This window comes from Elephas maximus, chromosome 4, assembly GCF_024166365.1.
Source record: "Elephas maximus indicus isolate mEleMax1 chromosome 4, mEleMax1 primary haplotype, whole genome shotgun sequence".
Lineage (NCBI taxonomy): Eukaryota > Metazoa > Chordata > Mammalia > Proboscidea > Elephantidae > Elephas > Elephas maximus.
The window spans coordinates 72,996,339-73,014,205 of NC_064822.1; the positions used below are offsets into that span (position 1 = coordinate 72,996,339).

The 17,867-nt window shown below is 36.6% G+C and overlaps 1 protein-coding gene across 1 annotated transcript in view; it reads left to right on the forward strand.

Moving 5' to 3' along the window:
• The first annotated feature begins 993 nt into the window (after positions 1-993).
• The window catches only part of ATF7IP (activating transcription factor 7 interacting protein), a 120,139-nt gene continuing 103,265 nt past the window's right edge, over positions 994-17,867 (forward strand). Inside the window, exon 1 of the mRNA XM_049882528.1 lies at positions 994-1,206. The gene's annotated coding sequence lies outside the window, so the exon portion shown is untranslated. The remainder of the gene's footprint in view (positions 1,207-17,867) is intronic.

A 17,867-nucleotide genomic window follows, 5' to 3' on the forward strand; every position in this document is an offset into this window, starting at 1 on the left:
CACTAGAGTACAGATTTTTTTTTGAGGATAGAAACAGTGTCGTGTTCAGTGGTACTCATTGTAACTCTAGCAAATGCCATAGTTCGGGAGCACAATAATTGCTAGGTAAATCCTGAACGAATAGGTTAGGGAGAAATTACTTAAAACAAGAAAAAACCCGCAGGAACTTGTATTTGTAAGGCTCTTGTTTGCAAAAACACATTTATCCTATCATCTAGCCCTTGAAAGAGTTGAATTACAGGCATTAACACCACTTTACAGATGAGAAAACTAAGTAACATGCTTATCCCAAGGAAATAAGCAAGTAAAGCCGCAGCACTTGGATGTGAGTCCAATCTCCCCAATACTAGGGTAACCTATTAACCCATTGCCATCGAGTCGATTCCGACTCATAGCGACCCTATGGGATAGAGTGGAACTGCCCCATAGGGTAGCGCCCTCTTTTTTGCATTCATTGACCTCCAATGAGTGTTGATTCCCCATTTAAGACTGAAAATACAACTTTCGATGGGGGGATATGCCTGGAAGTGCTTGCTCTGTCGAAGAACAAGGAAAGAAAAGTTTTCACTATTCCTTCATACTACAGTTCAAATTATACTTCATTAATTAAAAAAAAAAATAATTGATAAACACATCACCAAGCATACTTCACCTTTTTTTGAAAATCTTTACGTAAATTCTTTAACTCTCACCTACCTACTTCCTTCTTTTCCTAATGCTCATAGAGGGCGCTCAAAAAGTGCAACTCACAGATCGAGCGAAGATCCACTCAAAGACACAATTACATTGCAACCTGAAACGCGCAGCGCCACCACCCCAGACTTCCTTTTCTTTTCCACAGTAGGAGGCGGGGCCAATTTCGCTCATTCAAATAAAAAGCCAGGAGATTTGCATGGGGAACGACCAGTTCGTGAACCTATTGGTTGATAGCATATAGGCGTGGCCAATATTACGAGCACTGAGCCCCGCCTACGTTAATTTGCATAACGGCCTTGGCGCGTGTAAGGCAGAAGCGGGTTTGTTTTTGAATCTGCGGAGGCGGCGGCGGCGGCGGCGGCGGCAGCAGCAGTAGCGGCGGCGGCAGCGGCGGCGGCAGCGCGGCGACTGAGGCGCGCGAGACTGAGGCGGCAACGTTGGGGACGGCGGCGTGGGACGGCTCTGTAGGAAGGAACTTGGTTCCTCTTCCTTCATCTCCCGCCCCGAAAGGTATATGTGAATCCCAGGGGCTGTTATAACCACATTCTGTTAAATTACTATTGTATTTCTGAAGAGTCAAGACCGCATTATGGCGGCTACTGGAGTCGTGTATGCGCCTGCGCGGTTGCGGAGCTGCGAGCCGGCGCTGCATGGGAGCACGTGATCTTGTGGGGTCGGGCTCTAGCTGCACTTGTGCAGCTGACGGGGCGGTGGCTGCGCAAGCGCAATATTCATTTCAAGAGCTAATGTTCTTCTTGGACGCCATTTGGGTTCTAGATTTATTTTTCATCATTCTTGAGGGGTTTCAAGTTATTGCTGACAAATTCTCAGAGTTTTCAAGGAAAACGTTTCTCTTACATTGTACTCCTTTCCGACCTCAAACTCATCTCTTATATTTCTCCGATTTTCTGAGAAGCTGTGGAGTTAATTTTCTGTAAAAATGATTGTTATTTGTGGTTCTCGGTTATAGTTTCGCTTTTAGCTTTAGGGAGATCAGTTTCTTGCACCTAGTGGTGTTCCCGCGGGAAGTGCATGTATTTAAACTGCATATTTGCAAATACATTTTTAACCCTATTTTTACCAGTTCTGCTATCGTGGATGTGTGGGATGTTTGCAAAATACAGTTTTAGTTTTGGAAATATAGGGGGTGTGTGTGGCGGGCAGTGGAATAACATACAATGTACTTAAAAAGAAACCTAAGTCTTCGTGGGATTTTTTTTCTTTTTAATCTTTGATTGTGAGTCAATGAAGTTTTAATCAGTTTGTGTGGCTCAGAGCATACTTGCATTTGCATTTTACATTTTTTCAGTGCTTTGATCACTTATCCGTTAGTGATTCTGTTAATTATTGTTAATCTGATTTTTAAAAATAAAATCAATACGTTTTCTTATCGTTTTGCTTGTGTTGATGTGTAAAATATAACTTGGTAAATTGTTCTGAAAAAGAATTTTACAAAGAATTCCCAGCAACACAGGCCTTTGCGAGGAATCAAATGGACCATCCATAGAAAATTTACTTTTTTAAGAACACTTTCCCATGTATTGTGTGTATAAAATACCGTTGTAGTGTTTGATCTTTATATTGTAAGTGTGCTCCTGATTTTAGTTTCTTAAAGAAGAGGCGATTATAATTGTAAATATGCTACTGATTGTTTTAGCTTAAAAAGGTAGTGTCACTATGTTTAAATCTTATATAACTCTTCTGAGAGAAGTTATGTAAGATTTGATATTATTCTTCCATTGTTGAAATTATTTCTTACTAGGCGAAAAACCTGTAAATGATTTTCACAAACTTCTGTCCGTGGTTTGTATATATAGCAGTTGGTTTCTTGGTTGGTTATATAACCTCAAGTTTAAATTGGTCTACTGTTAAATGAAGAAGTGGCAATGCTTTATAACCTTGATTAGTTTAGGGACGTTTTCATTGCCTAAAACAAATATCCTTAGTAGCTATGAACTAGATGTAATTGAATACTTTTGATTGGTGGATTTTTAAGTGATGTCACACATGAGACAGAAAGTGATAAGAGATTCTTTTTTTTCAGCTGAATCTTAATTTGTCATTGATGTAATTCCTAGAGCTCTGACGTATTCTGCACAGAGATATATTATTGTGTAATCTTGCCCCTTTTATGCTTCTGAGTGGTTACTCAGCACCCTCCTCCTTCCCATACAGTAATTTCAGGTATTTTAAAGTTGAAACTAGGTTTTTTTTTTTTTTAATACGTATGTATATGTGTATACACACAGATTTATGTTAAGAAAAAAAAACTTTGATCTATACACTTTGCACTTCCAGAAAATGGAATATTTCTCAGCTTTTGTAAAGTTTGAATATGCAAACGATTGTCTATTGGGTTAATGTTGAAGGTGAAAGAGTTACTTGAAATACTGAAAAACATTAGTATACAATTAAATATTTTTGGTAGAACAGTTTCGCTGTCATGTTTTTCAAAAACGCAAATACAGCTTTGTAAACTTAAAACTAAGATTAATGAATTGTCTGAACTTTTGTTCATCAGTATTCTGTCACAACCATATTTTGAAATTTTGGTTTGGTAGTTATAATGCCAAAAATTTTTGACACGTATGCAGCATATATAAATACTCAAACTAGGCTACCCAGGAATTAATATTAAAGTGACTGGGGTTATTTAAAAACTTTCTAGTTATACATTTTAGTCATCGTAAAATTTAGTTTGAATGATGAAGCCATAAACCATTAGAGTTGTCTTTTGTCTTTAAAACATGGTTTGTACTTTTGATAAATACTATATTTTTTTTACTTATTCATTATAGCACATTTAGCGAATGTTGAAAATAGCAACATTCAGAAATAAGCACTCTAAATGTTTTGGTGATTTTTGTGACCTCACTTTTATTGGTTGATCACTTTATTGATTTACTTATCAGTTATTTTTTCATTGGGATCACAATTTTATTCCTGCTTTTAATACTGTGAATATTTTCCCATTTCATTATTCCTTGAAAATATTTTTTATTGGTTACATAATATTGTGAAAATTTCCCAAATTATGAAATATTCTTCAAATGTATTTTTAAATGGCTGTGCAGTATCGTTATATCTATTAAAAATGTGCTGTGACATACCAGGCCTTATTTTGTTTGCCTATTTATCATAAGTAATGCTACAGTGAACATCTTTGTACATGAGTCATGATCTGCATCTCAGAATACTTCTTTGACATTATTGCTTCAAAGGGCTTTTAATTTGCCAAATTGATAAAAAAAATTTTTTTTTAAAGCATGTCCTCTACTGCCATAAATTTGGTGGGTACAAAACAGTATCTTATTTTTGTTTCATAACTTGTAAAGTTGAACTTTTTAATGTTTTATATGTGTGTTTTCTCATTTTAGCTGAATTAGCAGTTTGAGTTTTTTTGCCTATTTTTCAATGGTGTGTGTTAATGTTTTTCTTGTGAGTTTATAATTTTGGATATTAGTGCTTTGCCTTTCATATTTGTTGCAGCATTTTTTTTAGCTTGTCAATTATCTTTTATAATTATTTATCGTTTTATATATTTAGAAGTTTTATATTTTTATGTAGTCAATGTACCACCAGTGTTTCTCTGCCTAGATATTACTCATGTGAGATAAACTAAATATTCATCCGTATGATGTATTTTTTCATGTTATTGAAAAAGCTACTTAACTTTTTAATCATTAAAAACCCAGTGCCTTTGAGTCAATTCCGGCTCATAGTGACCCTATAGGACAGAGTAGAACTTCCCTTTAGAGTTTCCAAGGAGCACCTGGCAGATTCGAACTGCTGACCCTTTGATTAGCAGCCATAGCACTTAACCACTACGGCACCAGGGTTTCCTTTTTAATCATTATGGAGTTTATTTTGACCTATTATGTTAAAGTGGGCTGCTGGTTTCCATTTTTTCCAAATATCTAGTTTTCTCAGAATTTCATGTTGGTGATCTCTTTTCTTATTGCTTAGAGTTGCTTCTTTTGATGATGATAAGCTCTTAGGTACTACCGTGTTTTGTTTGAGCTATCAATTGAGTTTCATTAACCAGGGATACTTTTAACCAGGGTTCTCTTGACTTCTTGGGCCTCTCTAAATGGATTTAACGAGTTCCATGGATTCCTTGAAATTGTATGCAATTTTGTGAGTGTGCGTATGTACATTTTTCTGGGAAAGAGTATAGCTTTCCTCAGCTTCTTGAGGAAATATATAATATAAAGCCTGAAAAAAAGTTAGCAACCAGCATATCTGGGCTGGTTGTAGGAGTATGACATTGTTACTGTCGCTTTGTAGCCCTGTGTTGTTGTTATTAGCTGCCATTGGGTTGTTCCTAACTCATGGGGTCCCCATGCAAAACAGTGAAATGCTGGCTGGTTGTGTGCCATCTCTATGTTTGCTTGCAGATTGGACCATTGTGATCCATAGGGTTTTCACTGGCCAGTTTTCATAAGTCGATCACCAGGCCTTACTTCCTAGTCTGGCTTAGGCTGTAAGCATATCTGAAACCTGCTCAACATTTATATAAATGTATGGAGGTACAGTATGCACTCACAATCCCTTTTCACAATTTTCTTAGCTAGCCTTGTCTGTTGGTTTTTGTAGATGAACTCTAGATTCATTTGAATAAATCTTTTAAAGACCAGTTAAGTTGAGATTTTGTTTTTAGAATTGCATTAAACCTAAATTGGGTGTGAAAATACATTTTTATACTGTTTGTTTTCCTTTATTCGTGGATACAACACACTTCTTACAGATCACACAAGGTGTACTCGTTTTAGGAACTCTGGGAAAATTTGAGATACCTGTGACTTTCGTTAAGATGTCATTTTACAAGTTTTCTTCTACTCATAAAATGTTAGTAGGGGTTAACTGGAAGAGGATATGGGACTACATTTCTATTTTTGATCTGTTTTAGGACATGGTGATATGAAGCCAATGCAAGTATGATGTTAGAAGTGGGGGAAATAGGTTTTCAAATAATGTACTTAAAACCCAAATCTTTCTTTTTTTAATATAATTTTTTTTTTAATGGAGGGATTTTGAAAAGTAATTCTTTCAGGCCTGGATGGAGCCTAATCTTATAAAAATATAAAGATCTATTATGTTCTTCTCCCAGAGGTTGTTTTCCTAGTTATTAGTATATAATCATACTCTCCATTAAATCTATTCTTTGTGCTGATTGAGGTGAAAAATATGTCTTGATTTATAGTGATATATTTCAGTTGTAATTCTGCTTTCTATCTTTTTCAAAATGGGTCCAGGAAAGAAAATCAGAATACTGTCAAAATATTGTGTTTATGAAACTAAGCTTGAAAATTGGTGGAGGCATGAAAAGAAGATAGAACAAAAATAAAGATAGAAATCAAATGTTAAAATATTGACTTTCCTTAAGCATTCTAGTTTATTTAAATGAAGTTTCTGCATTTGGGTCTTTTTCAAGGAAATCTGCTTTAAAAAAATTGGATATTTTACCTTTTTTGTTAGACCTTTGTCCTTAGTTGAGAACTTTTCCTAGTTCTAATGAATTATGAGACTTGGCTTTTCAAACCGTAACAGATAAAAAAAAAAAGAAACAGATAAGTAGTAGCAAATTATGGAAATAAATGCTACTAGAGAACTACATATGGAAAGCGGCAAGAAATGATCGTGATAGTGAAGAAGATCAGATTTCAAGCATTAAAAGCAAGACTTTGAAGATAACTTAGTTTGGGAATCTGTATTCCCAGAGCTTAATCTGTATTTCTAGTTTGCTCCTTATGATGACTGATAGTATCATTAATGATACTGAGCCGTTGAGAATATTCAATTATGTTTAACCTAGTCAAGACCGGAAAGAAATGTATAATCTAGTTTAGAAGGATTTCTGCTGTTTTGCTTTTTTAAGTGTTGAGGTTTATGGAAAATTCATACTTGTGGCATACTTAGTTTTTCAAGGGAGTCACATGGAAAAGAAGTTTGAGGTTAAGGTTTCTGCCTTTGAGTTCCTAACACTTCTGGGGCATATGAGGGGACAAACAAACAAACAAAATTATGTGACATTTTAACATTTAAACATTATGTTATAAAAATATCATTAAGTAACCCTGGACAGCCACAGTCCTTGTTAGTTCCCTAGAGTGCTTAGAAATTACCTATTCATTAATGGAGTTTTTCTTAAAATTCTTACCCATTTGACCTTGTTAGTTTGCTTTATAGAGCCCAAAACTGTTTAAAAATTACTTTGCAATGTTTTTTCTCAGGTTGTCCTGCAGTCTGTAGAGTAAATCAGGTTTCTGCTGGCATTTTTCCTTTGTTCAAAACAAAAGTATAAACTTCGGTTATACATGTTTGAAGTTGCATGGTGGGAATAATTTCATATTGGAGACCGAGAGTGTGAGTGCTGTGGAGCATTTTAATTTTTTTCAGTCCAGAAAAATGAAAGGACGACCATGGCACTACTGCTTATTTATATGGTGTGAATGTTTTTGGTTTCGAATTTTGATCATTTGAAATTTTGAGTCTTTAAGAGAATGACTCAGGCATCTCCTTGGTCATCTTCCAGAATATGTGGGAGGCCTAAGAATACAGTTGATAGTGCCTTCCTGAGAGAGAAGAATATGTCTTATAATTGGATCTAGGTGAAGGTGAAAGTCTTGGAAATGAAAATGAGCTGATACCTTTGCCATCAGAGATATTCACTTGTGTCTGCAACTTTTTTATTACCCGGAATATGTTTTGTGTTATCTTGTATATAATATTAGAGAATAATTAGATATATACCTTTTAGTTTGGGATAGAGCACCCATTGTATTGTGGAGATGTGAGGTAGTCTGTGATAACACTTTACTATATAATCCCTCCTCCCTTTCTTTGTTGTAGTCCTGAGCTACTTTGGAGAGTCATTGCCCTGCTAGGTACCTAAAATGGTGTCCATCACCCAACTCTTTATTAGAATAGTGATCCCCAGAGATGTCAAAGCCATTAAAGGATCCGTTCGCGGGTCAGTGATTCTCAAAAATAGTGCCTTCAATTTTGTAGAAAGGTGAACCTCGAATACAAGAAGGGGAGCTACAGGTTTTGAGGACCAGGAGGAAAGGGTTTGATATCACTGCCTGTACTCATTCATATGCTTCTAAGGCTTTGGAACCTTGGAAGTGTGTCTGCCCTGTTACCCGTAGTACCAAAAAAAAAAAACACCAAACCTGTTGCCGTGGGGTCGATTCCGACGCATAGCGACCCTGTAGTGCAGAGTAAGACTGCCCCATAAGGTTTCCAAGGAGCAGCTGGTTGACTCGAACTGCCGACCTTTTGGTTAGCAACTGAGCTGTTAACTACTATATCACCACGGCCCCAGTAGATAGACTGTTTTAAGGAAAGGAGGAAGTGGAAAACCATGGAAGAGAAAAGAGGGGATTACCACTGAAATTTTTTCTTCTTTATTTCCTTCCGAGTGGTAAATGTTTTCAGGAGCCAATTGGATTAGTTAAAGATTAAAATGCTGTAACAGAGACTCTATTACTGTTGTTTATTAAGAGGCTAAATGTTTCTCACTAACAATACAGAGGAAGATGGTTGAGGGTTTATAACTGGCTTTACCTTCACGTATCACTTCCATCTCTAGGTTGAACATGAGTACTCCAGTTTAACCAGCCAGGCACAAGGGAGAAACGGGAGTGCACACTCAAACTTTTGAGAGCATGATCTGGAAGTGGCACATATCACCTTGACTCTTGTTTTATGAGTGAGACTTAAGTCATTGGGGCATATTCAGCCAGGAAAGGAAAGCTAGGAAATATCGTGTCTAGCAGGACAACCAGGTGCCCAGCCAAAACTAGACAGTTTTATAAAGAAAGAGGAGAAATGGATATTGGTGAACAACTAGCATTTTTTACTACATAAGGAAGCTGGAGAAGTAGTCTGTCAAATTAATTCATAATTCGGTATTTGAAACTGGTTCTTTGTTTTAAGAGACAGGTCCAGATATAACTATATCTTCCTCTGAAATGATATTCTGGGAGCTTTATACTCAGTTTGTGGCTGAGGTTCCAGTTGTAAAAGCTTACTTTATTTGGTAGAATTTGTCCCTCCCCTGCTTGCCTTTGAAAGCATTAATCATTAGTTTAAATTTGCAAAAATTGGAATTTTAATTTAATTTTTAAAACTTAGCCCTAGTGGTACAGTGTTAAAGCACTTGTCTGCTAACTAGAAGGTGGGCCATTTGAACCCACCAGCTGCGTGCCGTGGGAGAAAGATGTGGCAGTCTGCTTCTGTGAAGAGTTACAGCCTTGGAAACCCTATGGGACGGTTCTACTCTGTCCTGTAGGGTTGCTATCTTGGAAACCCTATGGGACGGTTCTACTCTGCCCTGTAGGGTTGCTATGAGTTGGAATCGACTTGACAGCAACAGATCTTGTTTTGTTTTTTGAAACGTTTTTAAATCTTACAATTTAACTTGTTTATTTTAAAAAGGATGAAGGATTGTAGATAAACTGAGTAACGGCACAGTTAAGTTTATGTTTGCATTATCTTATCCAGATTCTGCTTTTTTCTTTGGTTGTAACTATATGTACAAACTGTACCTTTTCGGGATCGGAAATGTGTTTCCAGGGCTTTATAATACACACAAGTAAAAAGCTTGTAGTCTTAAATTTGCTCTACATATTGGCAAAACTTAACTGATAAATGTGTATATAAATACTTGATGTAGATTGTGACAAGTAAGAGAGTAAATATTTTTGTAAGTCACAGAAAGCTGGGACTGTGTATATTAGGAGGTGATCATGGAAGTCTTCCTAGGGGAGTTGAACTTTTAAGAAATGAATAAGATATTCCTGGTAAAGGTAATAAATAGTATCCTTAAAATTTCAGCGGTGGACAGTTCCTTTAAAAGCTAGAAATAGAAATACCATATGATCCATCAATCCCACTCCTAGGTATGTACCCTAAAGAAGTAAAAGCCATTACAAGAATAGACATTTGCACACCCATATTCATTGCAGTATTATTCACAATAGCAAAAAAGAGGGAAATGACCTAAGCGCCCATCAACAGATGAATGGATAAACTGTGGCACATACATGCAATGGAATACTATGCAAGGATAAAGAGTAATAACAAATCTGCAAAACATCTCACAACGTGGATGAAACTGGAGGGCATTATGCTGAATGAAATAAGTCAATCACAAAAGGGCAAATATTGTATGAGACCACTAGTATAAAAAAAAAGGTTTATGCACAGAAAAAAAAATCCTTTGATGGTGTCATGGATTCAATTACCCACCCACCCACTGCCGTCAAGTCGATTCCGACTCATAGTGACCCTATAGGACAGAGTAGAACTGCCCCATAGAGTTTCCAAGGAGCACCTGGTGGATTCAAACTGCCGACCCTTTGGTTTGCAGCCGTAGCACTTAACCACTAGTCCACCAGGGTTTCCGATGGATTGAATTATGTTCCCCCAAAAATGTGTGTATCAGTTTGGCTGGGCCATGATTCCCAGTATTGTATAGTTGTCTTCCATCTTGTGATTGTAATTTTTTGTTAAAGAGGATGAGGGTGGAATTGTAACACCCTTATTAAAGTCACATCCCTGATCCACTGTAAAGGGAGTTTCCCTGGGGTGTGGCCTGCACCACCTTTTATTGTAGAAGAGATAAAAGGAAAGGGAAGCAAGCAGAGAGTAGGGGACCTCATGCTTCCAAGAAAGCAGTACCAAGAAAGCAGTGCTGGGAGCAGAGCACGTCCTTTGGACCCAGGGTCCCTGTGCGGAGAAGCTCCTAGCCTAGGGGAACATTGATGAGAAGGCCCACAGGGAGAGAAAGCCTTCCCCTGAATCTGACGCCCTGAATTTGGACTTTTAGCCTACCTTATTTTGAAGAAAAAAAATTCTCTTTGTTAAAGCCATCTACTTGTGGCATTTCTGTTATAGCGGTACTAGACGACTAAGACAGTTGGTTACCAGGGTTAGGAGGGGGAAGGAGGGAAAATTACTAGTAGGTAGAAGACATGTATTAATACTGGCGAAGGGAAGGCAATATACAATGTGGGGAAGTCAACACAATGTGACCAAAGCAAAGGAAGATACTGAGAGGAACTGGAGAATAAAGGGCAACTACGGTGATCACTATAACATAGACAATGCTGCAACAATAGTATTAACAAGCAGTAATCTACGAACAGGTACATAAGTAGGTATGCTAAAGAGGTGTGGGAGAGAGTATAGGAGTACACCCACCTGTAGATAAAGGTTTGGTTGTAGATATTTCTACGTATATAATTTTAGATGCTGCTTAACAATAGAGCACACAAGAGGCACAGTCATGGAAACCTCTAAGACATAATCAGACAACTCACAGGACTGAGTTCCTAGGCTTGAAGGCGAAGAACATATATTTGGGGTACATCTGTGTCATTTGGCACAACATAATTCATAAAGACAGTGTTCTGTGTCCTACTTTGGTGAGTAGCATCTGGAGTCTTAAAAGCTTGTGAGCGGCCATCTAAGATACAACTCTTAGTCTGTTCCCATCCAGAGTAAAGGAGAGTGAAGAAAATCAAAGACTCAAGAGAGCAGTTAGTCCAGAGGACTAAAGGACCACATGAAACACAGGCTTACATGACTCAGACCAGAACTACCTGGTGCCCGGCTACCACTACTGACCGCTCTGACTGGGATCACAACAGAGGGTCCCAAACAGAGCGGGAGAAAAATGTAGAACAAAAAAATCAATTTCACAAAAAAGACCAGACTTATTGGTCTGACATGAGACTGGAAGGACCCCCAAGACTGGCCTTAAGATACCCTTCTGACCTGAACTGACGCCATTCTCGGAGACCATCTTTCAGCCAGACAATAGACAGGCCCATAAAATAAACGATAACGCCGTAGAGGAGTGTGTTCCTTAGAACAATCCATTATATGAGATCAAAAAAACAACATTTGGCCAACTGCAAAGATGCGATAATAGGAAGGGGTAGAAACTCAGGACGAAATGAAACGGGGAACCCAGGGTACAAATGGTGAGAGTGCTGACATATTGAGGGGAATGCAACAATGTCATGTAACACTATATACAGACTATGGAAAAGATAACTAATTTACTCTGTAAACTTTCACCATTACTGAATCTTGGCTCAAAAGGGAGAAAATGCATAACAGAATTTCAAATTATCATGGAATCCAGTCTTTCTGGAGCCATGGAGGCTGAGGCTGGATGAACCCTTGAAACTATTGCTCTGAGATAATCTTAAAACCTTAAACCAAAAATGTTCTTAAAACCAAACAATAGTTTAGCTTAACTAATAAAGAATGTACGCCTTGAGCATTACGCTCTTTTAAGATCTGTCTATATGGCATCGAATTGACAACAGTTAACTTGAAAGATTAGATAGGAACCTTAGGGGGCAGTGAGTTTATGTTAATGGGTGAAGAACAATTCAGAAAATGGGGTGAGAATTGTTTCACAACTTGAAGAATGTAATCAATGTCACTGAGTTATCCGTGTAGAAATTGTCGAATTGGTGTATGTTTTGCAGTGTATATTCTCAATAACAGTAAAAAATAAATTATTAAAAAAAAAAAAAGCTACACGGAAAAGGCACAAGAGCGTGTGATAACTAAAGCATTAAAAAAAAAAAAATTCAGAAGTGGGAAAGAAGATAGCATGTTAGGAGAACTGTAAATAGCTTCCTGATACAGAGTTTTGATTCTTGTAAATAAGTGTCATTGTAACCATATTGCATATGTAATATGCCTAGAAAAAAACAAAAACCAAACCCGATGCCATTGAGTCTAGGACAGAGTAGAACTGCCCCCCACAGGGTTTCCAAAGAGTGGCTGGTGGATTTGAACTGCAGACCTTTCATTAACAACCAAGTTCTTAACCATTGTGATTCTTAACTGGAGGTTTTCTAATTTCTGTCTTATACTTCGTATCTTTTTAAAAGGCATTTATTCCTTTTCATTTTTGTGTTTATAGTTATTTGTATAGTGCTTCATAAGTTTCCTAGGATTAGGAATTGCATCTTACTGATGTATCTGACAAATGCCACCTTTTAAAAACAAATCTCTTCTAATTAGGTTTGATAAGATCATTATTAAAAGCATAGTGCCTACTTTAATATTCAATAAATAATTGCTTATTGGAAGGATACCAGAAAAATATCTAGGTGGAAGTACAAAAAAAGAGAGTAAGATAGATGTCAAAACTTTTTTTTTTTACTGGCCAAACATGTAATTTAATTAAGTGGCAAGCACTCCCTGAATAAATGGTCAAAAGATTTGACAGGCATATTACATATGAAGAATTATAAATAGCAAATCAACTTTTAGAGAAGAATCTTTAATCTCATTTATAGAGAAAATTAATAATGAAATATTATCATTGCTTACCTATTAATAAGAATTTCCTATAATACAACTCTGACAAACAGGGAATGCACATTAATAAGGGTTTGAGGAAAAGATAGAATAATTATTTTGTGTTTAATGTTTGTGTAATTCTCTCTTTCCCCCACCAAAGTTATTTTAATTGATTCATAAGTTGAAAGATAAAAATAAAGGAAGAAAGAGTGAGAGAAAAGGCAAAAAATTTTCCTAAAACCAATGAGTAATATAACGAAGTAGGAAGAACAATAGTTTTGTATTGGAACCCGGGCAATTAATGTCTTCCACCGGTATTCTTTATTTGTAGAATGGGGAATCCACCTACCTCATAGGGTTGTTAGGATTATATAAGATTAGATGTCCAAAATATTTAGCATTCCTACCTGACATGGTTCTCTTTACTGGCTTCAGTCAAGTGACAAATCAATCAATTGGCTATGAATATTTACTAAGAGGTAACTTTGTGCAGGACAATCCATATGAAAACTGAACAATGAATAAGGAAGACCAAAGAAGAATTGATGCCTTCGAATTATGATATTGGTGAAAAATATTGAATATGCCACGGACTGTTAGAAAAACGAGTGAGTCTGTCTTGGAAGAGGTACACCCAGGATGCTTCTTAGAAGCAAGAATGGTGAGACTTCGTCTCAGGTGCTTTGGACGAGTTCTCCAGTCTCTGGAGAAGGACATGATGCTTGGTAAAGTAGAGGAGGGCCCTTAACGACATGGATTGCCATAGTGGTTGCAACAGTGGGCTCAAACATAGCAAAGATTGTGAGGATGGCACAGGATTGGGCAGTGATGCCTTCCGTTGTACATAAGGTTGCTGTGAGTCAGAAATGACTCGACGGCACCCAACAACAACAGCAAATGTGCAGGGAAGGAGCACTGGTGGCACAGTGGTTAAGTGCTCGACTGCTAACTGAAAGGTCGGCGGTTTGAACTCACCAGCTGCTCCACAGGAAAAAGGTGGCAATCTGCTTCCGGAAAGATTACAGCCTTGGAAACCCTATGGGACAGTTGACTGTCCGATGGCGATGGAATGTATGGGAAGCCCTGCAGTACAGGGAGATTTATAGCAGATGATAACATTCTTAATTTCTGGAGCTAGAATTTAAATGCACTTAAAAAGTAATTTGGAAAAGTATGTTTGATAATACCACTGGCTATTAAGGAAAACCACTTTTAGAAAAGTAGTTTACATGCAAAGAAGGCTTGTGAGGAAGTCTAGGCTTTAGAACTGACTCTTTAAATTAAAAGCAAAAACAAAAGCAAACATATTTAAGAAAAAAATACCTCACAAGATTACTAAGGTCACTAAATTTACATTAAACCTCTTCATGATGAAAAAGTAGCCATTTTCTCTTAATTATCATACCCACAAGATTTGTCACGTTTCTTCAGTTATTGTTGCCAATATCAGGGATGAATTCATTTAATCCAGATAGGACTATCTCTCTCTCTTTTTTTTTAATCTCAGGATGCAAAGTGCTTTTCCCTCTTGCCCTCCAATTAAGGCATTTGTTAGACATGTTCTTTCAAAATGGAAGTAAAGCAAAGTGTCAGGGTGTTTTTTTTTTTTTTTCCTTCCCCGTAACCCTTCGTGTGGCCAAATTCTTGCCCCTTTAGGCGCAAATTTGACCATATAGATTTGGTGATTTTTCAGTTATGTATATTTTATTAGACCATTTTATTTACATAGATCTAAGTAGGTGTTGATTAATACAGAAAGACCTGCCTATTGTCCAGCTTACAAAACTGTACTTGATACGAGGTTTGAGAGTTAACTCCTGTCTTGGATGTTTTGTAAAGTGTTCTAATTTACTTATTTATCAGCTTGTCTGTGAAATCAGGAACCAAGTGCCATCCCGTTTATCTTAATGAGTTTTCAGTTGTAATACCTATCTATCCTTCCCACATTTGTCAATGTACCTGGTCTGTCAGGAAGTGATATTCTTTACTCCATTTAAAGCTAGGATTCCGTAAGCTGTAGAAGAAATACCAAAGTGATTTCCTGTGAAGACTTGTAGGCATCATTTCTACATTTGAAGTGCAGTTTTTGTTCCCTGTCATACCAAATTAAAAGAGATTTGTATTTAAATGTCACGTTTCTGGTGTGGTCATGGTTATAAATTTGATTTACCCAATTTTGTCCTGCTAGGAAGGAGAACAGATTCTTATTAAACTGGTTCATAAGGAGACTCAGTTATGGTACTTTCTACAAAACTTAATTATTGTTTATTATTGTTCTAAGTAATTTCTAGAAGACAAGGGCAATTAATATATTCAGTATTTTTATGCGGAATCATTAAAAAAAATTGTCCAATGGTTTCTTAGCTTATAACCTATATTAAGATTTTTTATAGGTTTTTTTTTTTTGCCTGAATTCTGAGGGTATTGAATCAAGATATTATTGAAGTTACTATTTGTACAAAATACATCTTAAATTGAGGATTAGAGATTAAAAAGAAGGTACCTTTTTCTCATATAACTATTAAGTATAAAATATTAACCACATTTAAATCAGGTTATTTTGCCCTAAAGTAGTGCACATTTTTAATGTCCTCATTGTTAACCAAAAAGTTGGTGGTTTGAGTCTACCCAGAGGCAGCTCAGAAGAAAGTCCTGGTGATCTAACTCTGAAAAATTAAAAAAAAAAAAAAAAAAAAAACTCTGAAAAATTAGCCGTTGAAAATCCTGTGGAATACAGTTCTACTCTGACATACATGGGATTGCCATGTATGGCAACTGGTTGGGTTTTGGTTTAATTCTTGTTTTGTTGATCTTGGGTTAAGTAACCTACTTACACAAAGTTGTCAGTGCTAGACTAACAAAATCATGGAAGTCCTTACCCATTTTTTTGAAGCAGTTATGATAGGTATTGATTCATGAGAAAGGTGTCAGCTTTATTTGAGTATATTTGTACCCAGGAGACTCTTTCATGTATTAGTAATAATTAAGAATATTTGGTATAGTCTTTACTAAGAATCTTTGGATGTTTATTTCAGAAAATTTAATTGCTGACCTATATATTTTGTTCTCAGGTACAGAAGCAGCAAGGATCTTGACTCATGTCTGTTTCTTGAGTCTCATTGCTCCAGTTTGACCTAGTTGCTCTCTACATCTGGTGTACAACTGTCATCCCTGGAATTTTATTCACTGACCTGGGGATTTCCTTCACCCTTCTCCTACGTAGGAGTGTAGGACCCTTGTTTTCTACATGTTACCTCTTTATTGTCTTACTCTGTCGTGAGAGGGCAGAGCACATCCTTTACTAGCTTTTTGATAAAGGGCAGGTAGAAGATATATTTTTGGAGACCATGTGTGTTTGAAAAATGCCATTCTGTATTTTTAATGCTTGACCGATAGTTTGGCTGGGTATAGAACTGTAGGTGGAAATAATTTTCCTTTAGAATTTTAAAGGCACTGCTCCATTATTTTCTTGCTTCTGTTACTACTTTTGAGAGATCTGAAGCCATTCCGATTTCTGATTTCTCCTTGGTGGAAGCTTGTAGAAACTGAAATTTCACTGTAACTTGCTTTGGTTTGAGTCTATCACTGTTTACTAGGCATTCGTTCGGCTCTTTTAGTCTGGCAACTTTTGTCCTTCACTTCTGGAAAGTTTTCTTAAACTATTTCATTGGTGATGCCTTTCATTTTTCTGCCATTCTGTCATTCCAATTAGAATTTTTTGGATGGCTACCCTAATTTCCTTATATACCTTTCTCTATTTTTTACAACTTTGTCTTTTTGCTTTATGTTCAAGAAGATTTGTTAACTTCATTACCTAGTCTTTCTGTTGAGTTTTTTATTTTTTCTATTATGTTCTTAATTTCTGTTTTACTTTGAATATTCCTTACCTACAGTATCCTGTTCTTAATCAGGAATGCAATATTTTTTTTAAAGTATCTGTAGATATTAATGATTTTTTTTAAGTTTTCTTTTTGCATAGTCTTTTTTTTTTTTTAATTTTGGTCTTTGTCTTCCATGTTAGAGACTTCACCCAGTTGCCTTCCTTTTCCTGGTTGACTGCATAATGTGATGTGGGAGATTGATACGATGATTGGAATATCTGAATTTGTCAGTTTTGAACTTCTCAATAAGCTGGTCTGGGCAGATCATTTTTGCTGAACTCCAGCAAGACCTTAAGGTCTTACTTTTTGGGCTAGTCACATACCCACAGAGAAATCTTCCTTTTTCATACATGGGGAATGAGAGTGTGATTGCCAGCATTCTCAGAGATTAATGGAGGAAGAGGACTAGAGTCTCTGCAGTCAGCACTCAGTCTCTCTTTTTTTGGTATGATACTCACATTTTTAACTATTTATTAATAGTTATTTAATTTAAAATCTGTTATTTTCAGACCTTTGCTAGGGTTCGAGAGAGCAGGTATTCAGTGGAATGTGTTTGCAGAGGGCATCAAATGTATCTTGCTGCCTCTCAGTTTTCACTATTCCCTTTTACACCCACATCATCCTACTCTATGCCACTTTCACTCTCATTTCCAAAGGTTCGTACTAGTTCCTATGTCTTTTGAGGATTCTGCTATGTAAATCAGGATCATTCTTAATTTGTTCCCACTGCAGCTTGGAGTTTGGGGTTTTGCAGACTGTTAAGTTAGGCACCACTGGTCTTGCTTATTTTCCAGCTTCCAAAATATTTATAGCTTCTCGGTTCTTGAGGATTTGTGCCTTAGAAAATCCCTTTACTGTAATTTTTGTGGGATTTAAGGAGGCAGTGAAGTTAGGTATTTTTAGTTCACCATCTTGATATTCGTCTAACATCCCTTTTCCCTTTTAATATATGTA